Below are 13,662 nucleotides of genomic sequence, written 5' to 3'. Positions count from 1 at the left end.
GAGATTAAAGCCAAAAAACAGCATTTATTCCATCCCAAGTGCAATTAACACTATATATAATATATATTATACTAGGTGAGAATTCTGTATTTTATACTTCAAAGTTTATGACTTTTCTTTCCTTCCCTGATAAATGTGCAAAGGTTTGAGGATCAGTAAGTAGGAGCTTCTTGAAACTGACATTTGTTTTCAACTACTTAAAATCAGCCCCATGTTTTCTCTTCTGAATCTCTTTAACTTCTTGGTGTGTTAAAATTAAATGGAACCAAATCCCACGAGAAAGTAGGACGTGGACAGAAACTGAGGTGCAGCCTGAGCAGGTGTTGGAGGCTGAGCTGGGGGAGGAGCATGATGGAGGACGAAGATGAGCATCTTCTCCTCTCACTCACATTAAGATTTCTCAGTGTTTGGAGTGCCTCTTCAACGCACTACTATAAGTGCGTGTGTGTGTGTGAGAGAAAGTGACACTCTCACAACTCCACTCGCCTCCTCCAGCAGGCTGCTTAAGTGACTTCTAATGGGAAGAGAGTCATGCTTCGTGGCAGAAAGTGAATCTCATAATTGCCTGAGTCTGAGGAGGGAGGAAGACGAGGGTGCTCCAGAGGAGAGGGTTATATTTACATGCCGAGGTGTGAGCCGGCACACCTCGGCATGTAAGTCTGACACTGCAGATCGTCACGCAGCGCATGATTGTTTTTATTAACATAAACACTTGTAGCATAAATAGTGGAACAGTACAGCTCTGTGATGTTCTGCATGTAGATTAAAGAAGAACACAGAGACTCGCGTGACTTATTTATGACATCAAACTTGGCTACTAAATATTAGTTTAGTTTAGTAGCCAACGAGTCCCAGTTGGTGCACTGTATTATTGATAATACATTTGAAATATTATTGATAATAAATATATATATATATAATTGATAATACATTTGAAATATTATTGATAATAATATATATATATATAATTGATATACATTTGAAATATTATTGATAATACATTTGAAATATTATTGATAATAAATATATATATATATAATTGATAATACATTTGAAATATTATTGATAATACATATATATATATATAAAATTGATAATACATTTGAAATATTATTGATAATACATATATATATATATATATATATATATATATATATATATAAAATTGATAATACATTTGAAATATTATTGATAATACATATATATATTATTGATAATACATTTTAAATATTATTGATGATACATATATATATATATATATTATTGATAATACATTTGAAATATTATTGACAATACAGATATATATATATATAATTGATAATACATTTGAAATATTATTGATAATACATATATATATATATATATTATTGATAATATACTTTTAAATATTATTGATAATACATATATATATTATTGATAATACATATATATATATTATTGATAATACATTTGAAATATTATTGATAATACATATATATATATTATTGATAATACATTTTAAATATTATTGATAATATATATATATATATATATATATATTATTGATAATACATTTTAAACGTTATTGATAATACATATATATATATATATATATATATATATATATATATATATATATATATATATATATTGTTGATAATACATTAAAAAAATTATTGATAATACATATATATATATATATTATTGATACAAATATTTATTTTATCCAGATACAACAACTTTCTGGATCTTGCAAACATTGTCTGTTAAAATCAGACACTACAGCACAGATGTTAGAGTCTGTAGCAAACAACAGCACATCTCTGAGCAATACAGCTCTCCGGTGTCTGAGGTGTTGACCTTTATATGTGCAAAGAGGCTTTACCCTCTTGTAATCAACAGCTGCAGTAACATTGTAGTTTAAACTTCTTGAACTTTCAGTTCTGAGCAGAAGTCTGAATATCCCAAGGTCTCCGAGCTCTGGGCTCAGAGACACTCGAGTGTAATCCTCCCAAAGTCAAGCTGTTTACCTGAAGACCAGAGCCAGTTCTGCCGTCGGGTGAACGTGATATCTGAGGTCATTTAGATGAAAGTCAAGACACAGTGACTTTGCTCTTTTTCTTTTCACATCAGCTCATAAACCAAGCAGAGGGCTGCAGGTATTTGAGGCAGTGCTTGGGGAAACTAAATCCACTCCGAGCCGACTTTGTTCATGAGATATGTGCCAAATAAAGACGGCAGGCTGATGGATCACCAAGGTAACGAGAGAGACAATGGTCTGAGCTTTAGACTCTTCTCAGACGGACCTCGACTCTCACTGCGATGATATTAACAACGTTAATTATGTTATTAATCCTGTTTTCTGCTTGTACCTGAACGTTAAAACTGTTTCGACTGCACGTAACGCTGCTAGTATTTAATATGATTTCAGATCAACTTCAATCAAGATGTTTAGTTCAGCCACATACTGTTGGTGCAGAACAAAGAACACATTTCATAGAAACCTGAGTGACTACTGTTTGAAAAGAAAATAACTTCCCAAGAACCAAAGGCTGAATCCAAATGTCTCCGCCCAGACACGCAGACGCAGACGGAGACGCAGACTTCAGTGCTACAAACAGAGACGTCTTGATATTAAAGCTGAGCGTTTGCTGTGAGGCGTCTAACTTCACTTCTTTCCAAGGATAATAATGAAGGTTTGTGACCATGTGACCAATCATCAGTTACTCATCAGTCGTTTTGAGATTTCGCTCGTGGATTATTCATATTTTTATGCTTTTTTAAATTGTGAAACTTATGAGCACATCTCTGGTAAACACAAGATGTAAAGTGGAGCTTTAATCTGTTGAGGAGAAACTCAGTCGGTCTATCAACAAATCGATTAGTCGACATTATGAGTGTTAGTCGACTAAGAAAGTTCTTTCTGTTGCAAATCTCTGAATTTGGACATTTGGATTCAGCTGAGGGCTGTGGACAGAAGTGTGTTTCTCATCCCGTCTGCAGTGTAAAATGTAGAAAGCTTCAGGTCCGAGTGCTTTGATGAGACAGCGTCCTGTTCCTGGGAGTGTTACAGCATTTATGACTGGAAGAAAAACTCATGTGACATCACCCGGGTGTACATGGGCATGTTTACAGCTGCAGGCAGAGTCTGAGGACAGTATCCAGTTGCATTATGAAAGTGTAGGATGCAGATTTTATGGAGCTTGATCCAAACTAATGACTAAAAGTCCGGATATCTCAGCCTCTGCTGTATTGATTGGATTCTTTTTTTAAATTTGTCTCTTGCAAGTCGCACAACTCCGTAGAAGCCAAGTTGTTGGAGTACTCCTTTCAGGGGTCAGTGTCCTCAGTCTTTGCTGTTTTCGCTCATGTTTCCAACATCTCATAATTCACACAATCACTTCTATTCAACTGGTTTCCACTGATTCAACCAGACTTCCTCTTCCAACACTGCTCAATGCACTTCTGTTGCAAAGTCTCATTTTAAATTGTGCTTTGCCCAAAAGAAAATATTTTCCAGTCAAGCCGCACTGAAGTGAAGTCTGAAGCTTGGTGGTTGGTGGTGATTAAACAGCCATTTAGCCGAGACGGCTGATTTAAAACACGCCTCTCCCTTCTGACAGCGAGCAGCAGGGGTAACTTAAGATGTATCACATGCCAGGAGGCATTAGAGGCTGGCAAACAGTGGCATGCATTTGCACAGGCTCACACACGGGAAAGCATTCTCCCTCTGCACAGCTGGGCCGCAGAGACACAGTCATCCTCGGACAGCAGCAGGCGAACTGCTGAGAGCTCAAGCTCTTAAGATGGCTCCTCAGTCTACGGAAGCAGATGCTTGGTTACCTTCGGCGCCGAGCAGAAGAATTCAAGTCACAGAAGATGAAGAGTTCACTAACATTTCAAATATTTAGTTAACCTTCTTTTAGGGTCCTTCATAACTACAACTTCTAAAAGCTTCAATCCCTGAATCGTACTATAAAAGCTATAAAAGCAACCTGTAGTGGAGGCCGGCGGCTGCAGAGAGAACCTTCGCTTTATGTTCTAACATCGGAAAATAACTTGAAAGTTAAACAATGAAGCAGCAAAATGTATTTAAATATCTTAACTGTACAACATATAACTTTCTGCCACTAGGGGTCGTGAAGTAGTGTGGGATCATGGGAGTTTAAACCAGGGTGGAGCGGCTACGAGCTAACTGCTAACGTTAGCTTAGCTGGTTTCTCTGAGAACTTAAGATCCAGATATAGTTCAATATAATTATAGAGTGAAAAATCACCAAGATGTAAAAAGTGTCTTAACACTGGATAAGTGTCAGTTTATGAAGCTTCTGGCTACAAACACAACGCTGACCCATGAGCAGCGTAAACATATGTTTGTCCACTCGTAGTTATTTGATACAAACTGTATTTTGCACGTTTACAGACGCCACCAATTTAATTTCAAGTATTTCTGTTTGGAGTAAAAAGGCTCATCTCTGCAGAATATCAGATGTGGACTGAAGATCATCTTTGTTTTATTTGTTCTTACTTCATCTGTTATTGGTGGTCCTCATCACAGCTGGATTCCTACGACACTGAAGACGTGAGTCAGAAGTGAAACACACATCTCTCCTTCACTTTATGTTCAGAACATCAACAGTAAGACGAAGGTACTCAAAAGAGCAGTTCTCATAAACTGAAGTAATTCAGTTTACACATTTTCTCCCACTCATGTTTTGAACTGAATGAGTGTTTCCACCAGCAAAGGCAAATATTCAGGATGAGATGAGTCACATGAACAGCAGAGAGGTGGGAGATAAAGAGAATCTGTAGTGCTGACAGTCATCCAACAGGTGATGTTTGAGGGCATCCACCTTTTTGTTGTGTTTCAACACGGAGAGCGCAGACCTCCGCCCAGAGCCCTGCAGGGGGACACAGACCTCATGTAGGGGGGGGGGGACACAGACCTCCTGCAGTGTCTGTGTCCCCCCTGCAGGGCTCTGCCCCCCCCTGCAGTGTGTTTTGCATTAAAGGTTTTTTTTTCGATCTGATAACCAAATGACTGCAACAGGATCTCGTGAGCACCATCTTTTGACGTGATGTTCTCAGGACTTCTCGCACCTGAGTGACACACAGCTCTCACTTCTCCACCAGAGACATGACGGGGAAGTCTCACATTCATTCACATTCATTTGTCCTGAAGAGACACGGAGAGCTGGTGCACTTGTTGGAATACAAAAAGTGGCTAAAAGCCTCTTTGGCCAAATGGATTGGTTCCTGTGTTGCAAACATGGAGCACATTTACATAAAGTCGTCCCCCCCCCCCCCACACACACACACTTTCCTTCACTGGCAAGCCAATTCCTCATAAAGAAGGTATTGGACACACTGCTCCTGCTTCAACCACGTGGATATCAAAGTAAGATAAATGTCTAAAGTGTGTGTGTGTGTGTGTGTGTGTGTGTGTGTGTGTGTGTGTGTGTGTGTGTGTGTGTGTGTGTGTGTGTGTGTGTGCGTGTGCGTGCGTGTGCCTCTTCCTTAACAGACCAGACTTTATCTTTGTACCAGCAATCCCCTCGTGGTTCTTCCTGAAGAGCAAACCCACCCGGCCGTGAATATCCTGCTGCCTGCGAGCCCGGGGAAGAGGGGGGGCTCCAGGAGCCGAGGGCTCCTCGGGGTCCCCCGGAGCCTGGAGCCGGTAGAGAATTACTAATAGAAATGGTTCTGCCAGGTCGGTATCACTGAACCATAGAAGACTCCGACAGACAAAGACTCCTGAGGGGTCGGGGTCAGCGCGCTTTCACTTCAGTCTACGAGGAACATAGAACAAGAAACAAATTGTTTTTCTCCCGACCTTTAGAAATGTGACTCCTCGTCTTCTCATACGAACGCTCAGTCTTCTGTTTTCTGATTTAATTCAAGACAAATCACACTTTTAGTGAAATAACCATGTAGAGCTTTGAACCTGCATGTAGGGGGAAGGTCATTAAAACATGCAGCTTTATTAGACCTCGACATGTTCCAGCTGAAAGCAGCAGCAGAGACAGAACCACGTCACCCTCGTCTTATTACAGAAATCTGAAGTATATTCTTTTAAGAGCCTGAGCCCCACCTCAACACTTCCTCGCTGACTTATTTTAAAAAGCAAACCAGCCCTTTGACATTACAAACAAGCAGAGCTGATGAATAACTTTTGCAAGCAGCACTTTTATTCAATTATTCAGAAGATTCTGTCCTGTTAAAAAGTAAGGAACTACTTTTATGGTAAAGATGTTTTTGTAATAAATGATCTGAAGTGTTTGCAGTTTTATTTGACAGACATGGGGGGTAAACTATAGGACGCAGTTGACACATTGTTGGGAGGAAACTTTAGTAACCGGACGTCTTTAATTGAATACTCGTGATGTTTAAGCTGCAAAGCCAACTGTCTCCTCACGACTGAGTCAAACACAGATGTAAGTCTTTTGCAATAATCCTCAGTGCTATCAGCTCAAATCTAATCTACGTCTCGTGCACATTTCTGTCTTGAGGAACTTTGCAAAGCTACACAAGCAAACCGTTCCAGAGCTCCACCTCATGTCTGAGGGTGGAGGCATCGACCCTCCACAGTTAACTGTTCTTAACGTCCGGGGAGGTTTCTGTTCCTGCCTGCAGTCGATATCAGGCTGGCAGAGACCATAAGCATTATCATGTGTCATCATCATCCTGACTGGGAAATACTTGACATTTACTGTTTTACAATAGTATTAACATAAATACAGCTCCATAGAAAGAGGTTGAGGTACTTAAGTCTGGTCTTCTTGGGACCGTGGAGATCTGAATGTTCCTGTTGTTTCTCTCTCATTATGTGTCACTCAAACATATCAAGAACTAATGAGAGAAGACATAACGTCTTATTATATAGAGTTGCTTCTAATGCTACAACACACAAGTCGTTAATACGACAAATTCAACACTCGAAGGTATTTAACTGTCGATACAAAGAAAACAGGTTCTGTGAAAAGACAAAGATGGTGACGGGATCGTCGTGTTGTTATGGAACACGCACGCACACACACACACACACACACACACACACACACACACACACACACACACACACACACACACAGTAACGCTGCCGTTATAAACGGTCTTTTCATTGGGCAGCAGTTTAGCTCTGTGTTCATCCACCTTCTCTAAACTCATCATGTAGCTTAAAGGAAGAATACTGAAGATATCAGTGTGTGTGTGTGTGTGTGTGTGTGTGTGTGTGTGTGTGTGTGTGTGTGTGTGTGTGTGTGTGTGTGTGTGTGTGTGTGTGTGTGTGTGTGTGTGTGTGCGTGCCTGTTGATTGAATCAACAGGCCAAACGGATGCCAGTCACTGAGTCATTGCAAGAATTCTGGGAATATATAATTATATTCATATATTCAGATGATAAAGAAGAATTTGGGGAACTTCTGCTTCCACTGTGTTTAACACACATGGACTCCTGGAAGAGATATGGTTTCTCAAAGGGACCACACACACACACACACACACACACACACACACACACACACACACACACACACACACACACACACACACACACACACACACACACACAGGATCCTTTGACTGTTAGCAGTGACATGATTAATATGTTCATGTTAAATATCATAAACATCCAGATATAAATTGAACACTTGTCAATATACTGAAGACGGTGAGTTTGGCCCGATATTAAACATACTAATATAAATCATCATCGTGTTGTTTTCTTTAACCAATAATTCCATATTAATATTAATATGAATCCAGAGGTTTCATCGTGTGAGGCGAAACTGTTTCAGAGGAGACTCTGTGAATGGAAGTTAAATAATATTACATTAATCTTTCCATTAGTTCTCAAAAGAAGAGGACATATTTATTAATGATCTTTTAATGCACCAGCGTCAGGTTGTGCAGAGAATAGAACTTTCACTAAATCCATCGTCCTTGGGAAGAGCTCGATGTTTGAGAGGATTGATGAGTATTGATTATTCAGCATTAAGCCCAAACTAAGTCTGTTAGAGTTCAGCGAGCTCGGGGTGACATCAGGGCGGCTCCTGGCGGTGCACGGAAGACGGGTGGAGCACACCTTCAGCGAGCATGCCATCGCATCCATAAATGCATGATACGTAACTCTTATCCAACCCATTCCTAAGTGCACTTCTGACTCTGAATCTCAATAGCCAGCATCTGGTTCTCCTGCTGAGATGGACATCAGAGAACCAGACTCTCCTCTTTGATCCTCGCAGCCTTCACTCGGGCAACAACGTCAATTTGTGTTCGCAAATTGAGCAAATAAAGCTTGTCCAATTCGGTTAACGTTGAGTCATGTGCATTTTGTGAAAACCACCCATCATGTCTTCCATTACGAGGTCGACATTTAAACTCCACACGCACAACATCTTAACACGATGCGATGACGAACCCGGGTTTCTTTCAGCTGTGCACCTGTAGAGACACGTCCTGGACACTGCAGGTGAACAGATGCAGCGTCATGGAACGCCGTGCATGCACTCATGCGTCAAAATGCTTCATTCAGGATGAGATGCTTCATGCCGACTGGTGTCACTTATTTGCAAAACTGAAAACTTTGTTCCTGCTTGTTACCCACAATGCATTACTCTTATCCTTAAAAAGGTGTTGGTACGTCATCCCTCCTTCTGATATGGTTAAACTGAAGAAACACAATGATTTGTGTATTTATAACTAAAAGATGTAGGACGGATTCAAAAAGATTCGAAACAAATGTGATAAAAGATCTTTAAAGAACGTTATTCTTTAATATTCTACAACGATCACAAAGATTAAAAAAGGCCACACAAAGACTACCTACTGTATATTCCAAATCTGGCACTTAAATCTACTGCGTAATAATTTAAAAGTTCCTCTGCAAGAGACAGAGAGTGTGTTCTTCTTTTCACTGGAGTGTGTGTGACTGTGTGAGACAGACAGAGAGAGCAAGGCCTGATGGGATACCGTACAGTGAACAACTGTGATGAAGTGGTCCGATCGTTCGTACGCAACGAGTCCCTTCATTAAGTATCCAGCAGGCCTCTCCTTTCCCTTTCTATGCACACAAAGACACATTCCTGCATCACTTCCAGTAGTGGTGATATATATGAATTAATATCCGCTTTACTCGTCTTTTTTAATTAATTGATAAAGTGCAAAAAATGAAATCCTGTCCACAAAAGTAAAAAAGAACAGCGTGTTCTGCATTGGCTAAAGAGAAGCAGCCACCACGACAGAGTGTTCAATTCAAAGTGGATAATTACTGTTTATTACAACCTGGGTCATGTCTGCAGAACCCAGAACGATGACATCAGCGTGACAGGGAGAGACGACAGGTTGAATACAAGCTAACAGCTAACAGCTAACAGCTAACAGCTAACAGCTAACAGCTAACAGCTAACTCTCTTTAGAGGTACAACCAAAAGTCAGCGCACACAAAATGTTATGTATAACCCTCAATATAGAACAAAGGCAAGTTGAACCAGGAAGTTGAGTAAAAACATGTAACTAACAGCTGAAACCTCATTACTCACATTAACACAATTACTTTTTATACAAGTTTTCTGAAAGTTTAAATATGTAAATGAGGCATTATGTAATGTAACTGTTGGTGAGTTTAGGAGAAATCTACAGATTCTACAACTCCTGATGTGAAAGTCTTTCGTACTAACTTCTTTACTACGCAGCGGCAGCTCTCACTCCTCCTGTACACAAGTTATTACAGGAAACCAAAGCAGCAGGATGATGATTGGCGGGCAGATTAAAGTGACTGGCAGCAGCTACAAACATGCCCAGCAGTGTGCCTGCACTGCCCACGCTTGGGCAGACATTTGCCCTTCTCTCATACGCAGCCTCAGGTCTGCTGCTGTTTACACGTCAGACTCTATTTACTCAGCGAGGCCTCGCCGTCTGTTTGCAGCGGATCAGACTCATTTCCTGGCCTCAGAATCTGCACAATAAGATTCAACAGTGCTCACCGATGAGGAGAACCTTGTCCAAGTGTAGCTCTAGTTCGACAAGAGCTGTGACAGCGCTGGCTGACAGTGACATGCACACACGGATCATTTGTGTCAGTGATGCTCCATCGCTGCCTCAAAACTAACGCAAGAGGGTTAAATAAGGGTTTATGGTGGAGCATGTTTCTGAAATCAATCAGTTTCACACGCCGGACGGATCTGAATGAAAACAGGCCGTGTTGATGAGAGATGATGTTGCCATGACAACAGGCAGCCTGAGCGTGCAGCCTGGCTTCGGTATCTGCAGGCGTGAGGCAGGCGGCACCCAGACGGTTTGGGGTTTTAACCTCTTAAGTGGAAAAAAGCAAGCAGCAGTCTCAGATGGGATCATGGGAGAATGGGGGGGTGCGTGGGGGGGGGGGGTGTGACAACAAAGTCAGGCATCAGTTAAACCTCTGACTCAGAGTGCAGATGTGGGAAATGAAAAAAGGTGGTGTTATTTATTTAGTTACCATCCCAATCCAGCAATGGCCGACTACAGAGATATGAGAGGGACAAACAAACAGATTAACACACAGGAGAACACATCTACACACACACACACACACACACACACACACACACACACACACACACACACACACACACACACACACACACACACAATTCAATTCAGAAAAACACAATCATAAACATACAAGAAAATCAAGCAAAAGCTCAGCATCTCAAACAGACAAGTGAACACACGACAGCTGCTGTAAACACACTGCCTGCAGATTAAAGAGGCAGCATTGAGAGGAGAGAACAGGAAGACTACAACAATAGAAAGAGCGTGGGGCGCCCACAGAAACACGCCGGACTGCTGGCACAGGAACACTTGTGAACCAGTTATAGGAACACATCAGACTTTTGGTTTCTCAGCTTACCTGCAGAATCAAACTCATGAAGGTCTCTCTGCCACAGACAGCTGACCTGACCTCAGTTATTATGCTGCTAAGGAATCGTCATACTAGTTGCGATATATCGTAATTACTGTAAACACATGATGGACCTGTGATATGTCATGCTGTTTGTGCAACGGCCTGCAAAAAGACCTGTTGCAACGTTCTTATTGAAGAGCATGTGAGGAGCTGGTCGTTTACTTCTTCCACCTTTAGCTACATTAGAAACTCTGAAAGTCTCGTCTCTGTTTTCTCTTCACACAGTGTGCACACGCTGCCTCAGATGATCATGATGCTTCCTGCACAGACGCAGCGGCCTGCCGCTCTCCTCATGCAGAATTTTGCCATGTTTTCTTTGAGACTAATGGTTTGTGTCCACAGCATCGGACGCTTGATGCGTGTGGCAGCATTAGGAACCTGATCGGACGAAGACTAAAAGCGTTCTCTGCTCTCGGTTTTCAAACCTTCTATATTACGAAAATAGTTTCTGAAAACAAGAAATAATCCATGCAGTTGCTGAACCTGTTCATATTTTACATCGACAGTTAGTTTAAAGGTTTTCGGCCCCTGATGCATGAAGTAGATCTCAACTTTATACAAACTAGGAGCCGACAAAGCGACGGCTCGTCTCTCGCACCACAGCGCTACCAGAATGCATTGCACATCTGCTGACAGACTATGAATGTGAAGCGTAGAACTGATCCTCGTCTTCCTCCAGGTCACCTTTAAACACACACGAGATTTAAACACACACAACACGGGCCGCCGGCTCGGCAATACATTTTGCACGGCAGGTCAGACACTAGCGGTTAATAAACAATCACAATATTATTTTAATCTCGTTGTCACGCTGCTTGTTATTAATGCAATACAAGTTGAATTTAGCGCTGTGAAGTTGCTTTTTGCTTTGTGAGAATATGTCATCATGCTAGAAGCCGGTCGAGCCAGTTTAAGCTCGCACACCGGAGCGGTGCAGTCGTGTGCAAGTGGCTGACACGAGGTTCTCACTGATCTAAATAAACTTTGACACGTTGGTTACAGCTGAAGCAGTCTTATGTTGACTGAATGTAAACACAACCTGTTTGTTCACAGGGAGGCTCCACAGGAAGGTGATCTCTTCATCAATCGTTTGTTTACTTACTTTTAATATTTATATATTAATTGCAACAAATGATTCAGTGACATAACCTATTTCCTGGCGAAATACTGTTAATATGAAGAGAAGAACCTTATTTACATAACAAACAGGGTCGAAGGTGAACTGTGTGTGAGCACTTCCATGGAAGATAATTCCACATTACTCTCGTCTCCTTGTCAGGGGGCGGGTTAGTGTCCTCCTTTTAGAAACACACTGACGTTCACACTACGCAGCACCTCTTTCTCTCACGCACAAACACAGAGAAAGGCTCTGTGTATTAAAGGTTAACAGCCAGATGGCCTTTACTAGCAGAGGAAACAAGGCAGAGAGGAGGAGCAGCGTCTCTCTGCATGCTGCTCTGCGACACCCACCTGAGGCCTAACATGGCTGCAGGTGGAACATCTTCTCCGTCAGGGAGCAGAGGTTTGAAGGCACTTCTAGAAACAGATGCTTCTCTGTGATATTGGTGGAAGGGAAATGTGGCGTAACTTCCTTTCTGAGTGCAGACAGGCTGAGGGCTGGTGCAGGGAGACAGATATATGCATGTTGCAAACACAAGCATTCGCCTCCATCAGCTTCTGCCAGTGAAGCGTCACTGAAACTAACTCAATATTTACATCCCTGCTAGTTCCTCCGTCAGCAGTCGCCAAAAAACATTTCCAAGAAATGGATTAAAGCTGTAGTGCGATGCAAAAGTATCTTTGGGAAGGATCTCTAGGTGCACACTGTAAAGTCTGTGTTCCTTCCACACATAAAGACAGATCCCTGCTCTCATCCATACTCAAAGTTTACTGATGATTGTGAGAGGAAGACAAGTGATCCGGGGCGACGCCAGCGTCCCCACGCCTTTCATTAACAATCGAGATGGAAGATCCACTCTGTGTTGTGTGACAAAGGAAACAATTAAATATTGATTGAATCAGCAGGCCAAACGGATGCCAGTCACTGAGTCATTGCAAGAATTCTGGGAATATATAATTATATTCATATATTCAGATGATAAAGAAGAATTTGGGGAACTTCTGCTTCCACTGTGTTTAACACACATGGACTCCTGGAAGAGATCTGGTTTCTCAAAGGGACCACACACACACACACACACACACACACACACACACACACACACACACACACACACAACACACACATACACACACACAGCTCAAATAAAGAATAATCGACAATTTGTACTGATATTATTTTACAATTTGATTGTGAAAAATAAAAAAAAATTAAACACTTTCCCAGAATAGTTTTTTCCAGCTTAAGTCTCTGAACTAACATTCAAAGCTTTGCAAAGGAAACGCTTCAGGAAGCGTTGCATGAACTCAGATTAACAGAAGAAATCAGTTCATGAGACAATGCTTGTGTGCAACTTCAAACATTTGGACTGCACACTTTTGTTAAAGTGTTTCCTGAACAGAATATTCGCACAATGCTAAGGAACACACTGCAGTGTTCTAGCTGCTGGTTATCTTATTTTAGCATAAAGGAAGCTGGGGGACAGCTAGCCTTGCTCAGTGCAAAGGTAACTAATTAACCCCTCCAGCACCTCTAAAGCTCACTAATGAAAACTTTATATTGCATGTGTTCAATCCTCACAAACACAGAGCAGTATTTAGTTTCATCATCTTCACAGCGCAG

At 41.3% G+C, this 13,662-nt stretch overlaps 1 protein-coding gene across 6 annotated transcripts in view; it reads right to left on the bottom strand.

Moving 5' to 3' along the window:
* The window catches only part of kcnc2 (potassium voltage-gated channel, Shaw-related subfamily, member 2), a 62,005-nt gene that overhangs the window by 46,663 nt on the left and 1,680 nt on the right, over nt 1–13,662 (bottom strand). The gene's annotated exons all lie outside the window — the stretch shown is intronic.

This window comes from Cottoperca gobio, chromosome 23, assembly GCF_900634415.1.
Source record: "Cottoperca gobio chromosome 23, fCotGob3.1, whole genome shotgun sequence".
Lineage (NCBI taxonomy): Eukaryota > Metazoa > Chordata > Actinopteri > Perciformes > Bovichtidae > Cottoperca > Cottoperca gobio.
The sequence above is the reverse complement of the archived record's forward strand: the minus strand, read 5'-3'. Positions and strand labels throughout refer to the sequence as shown.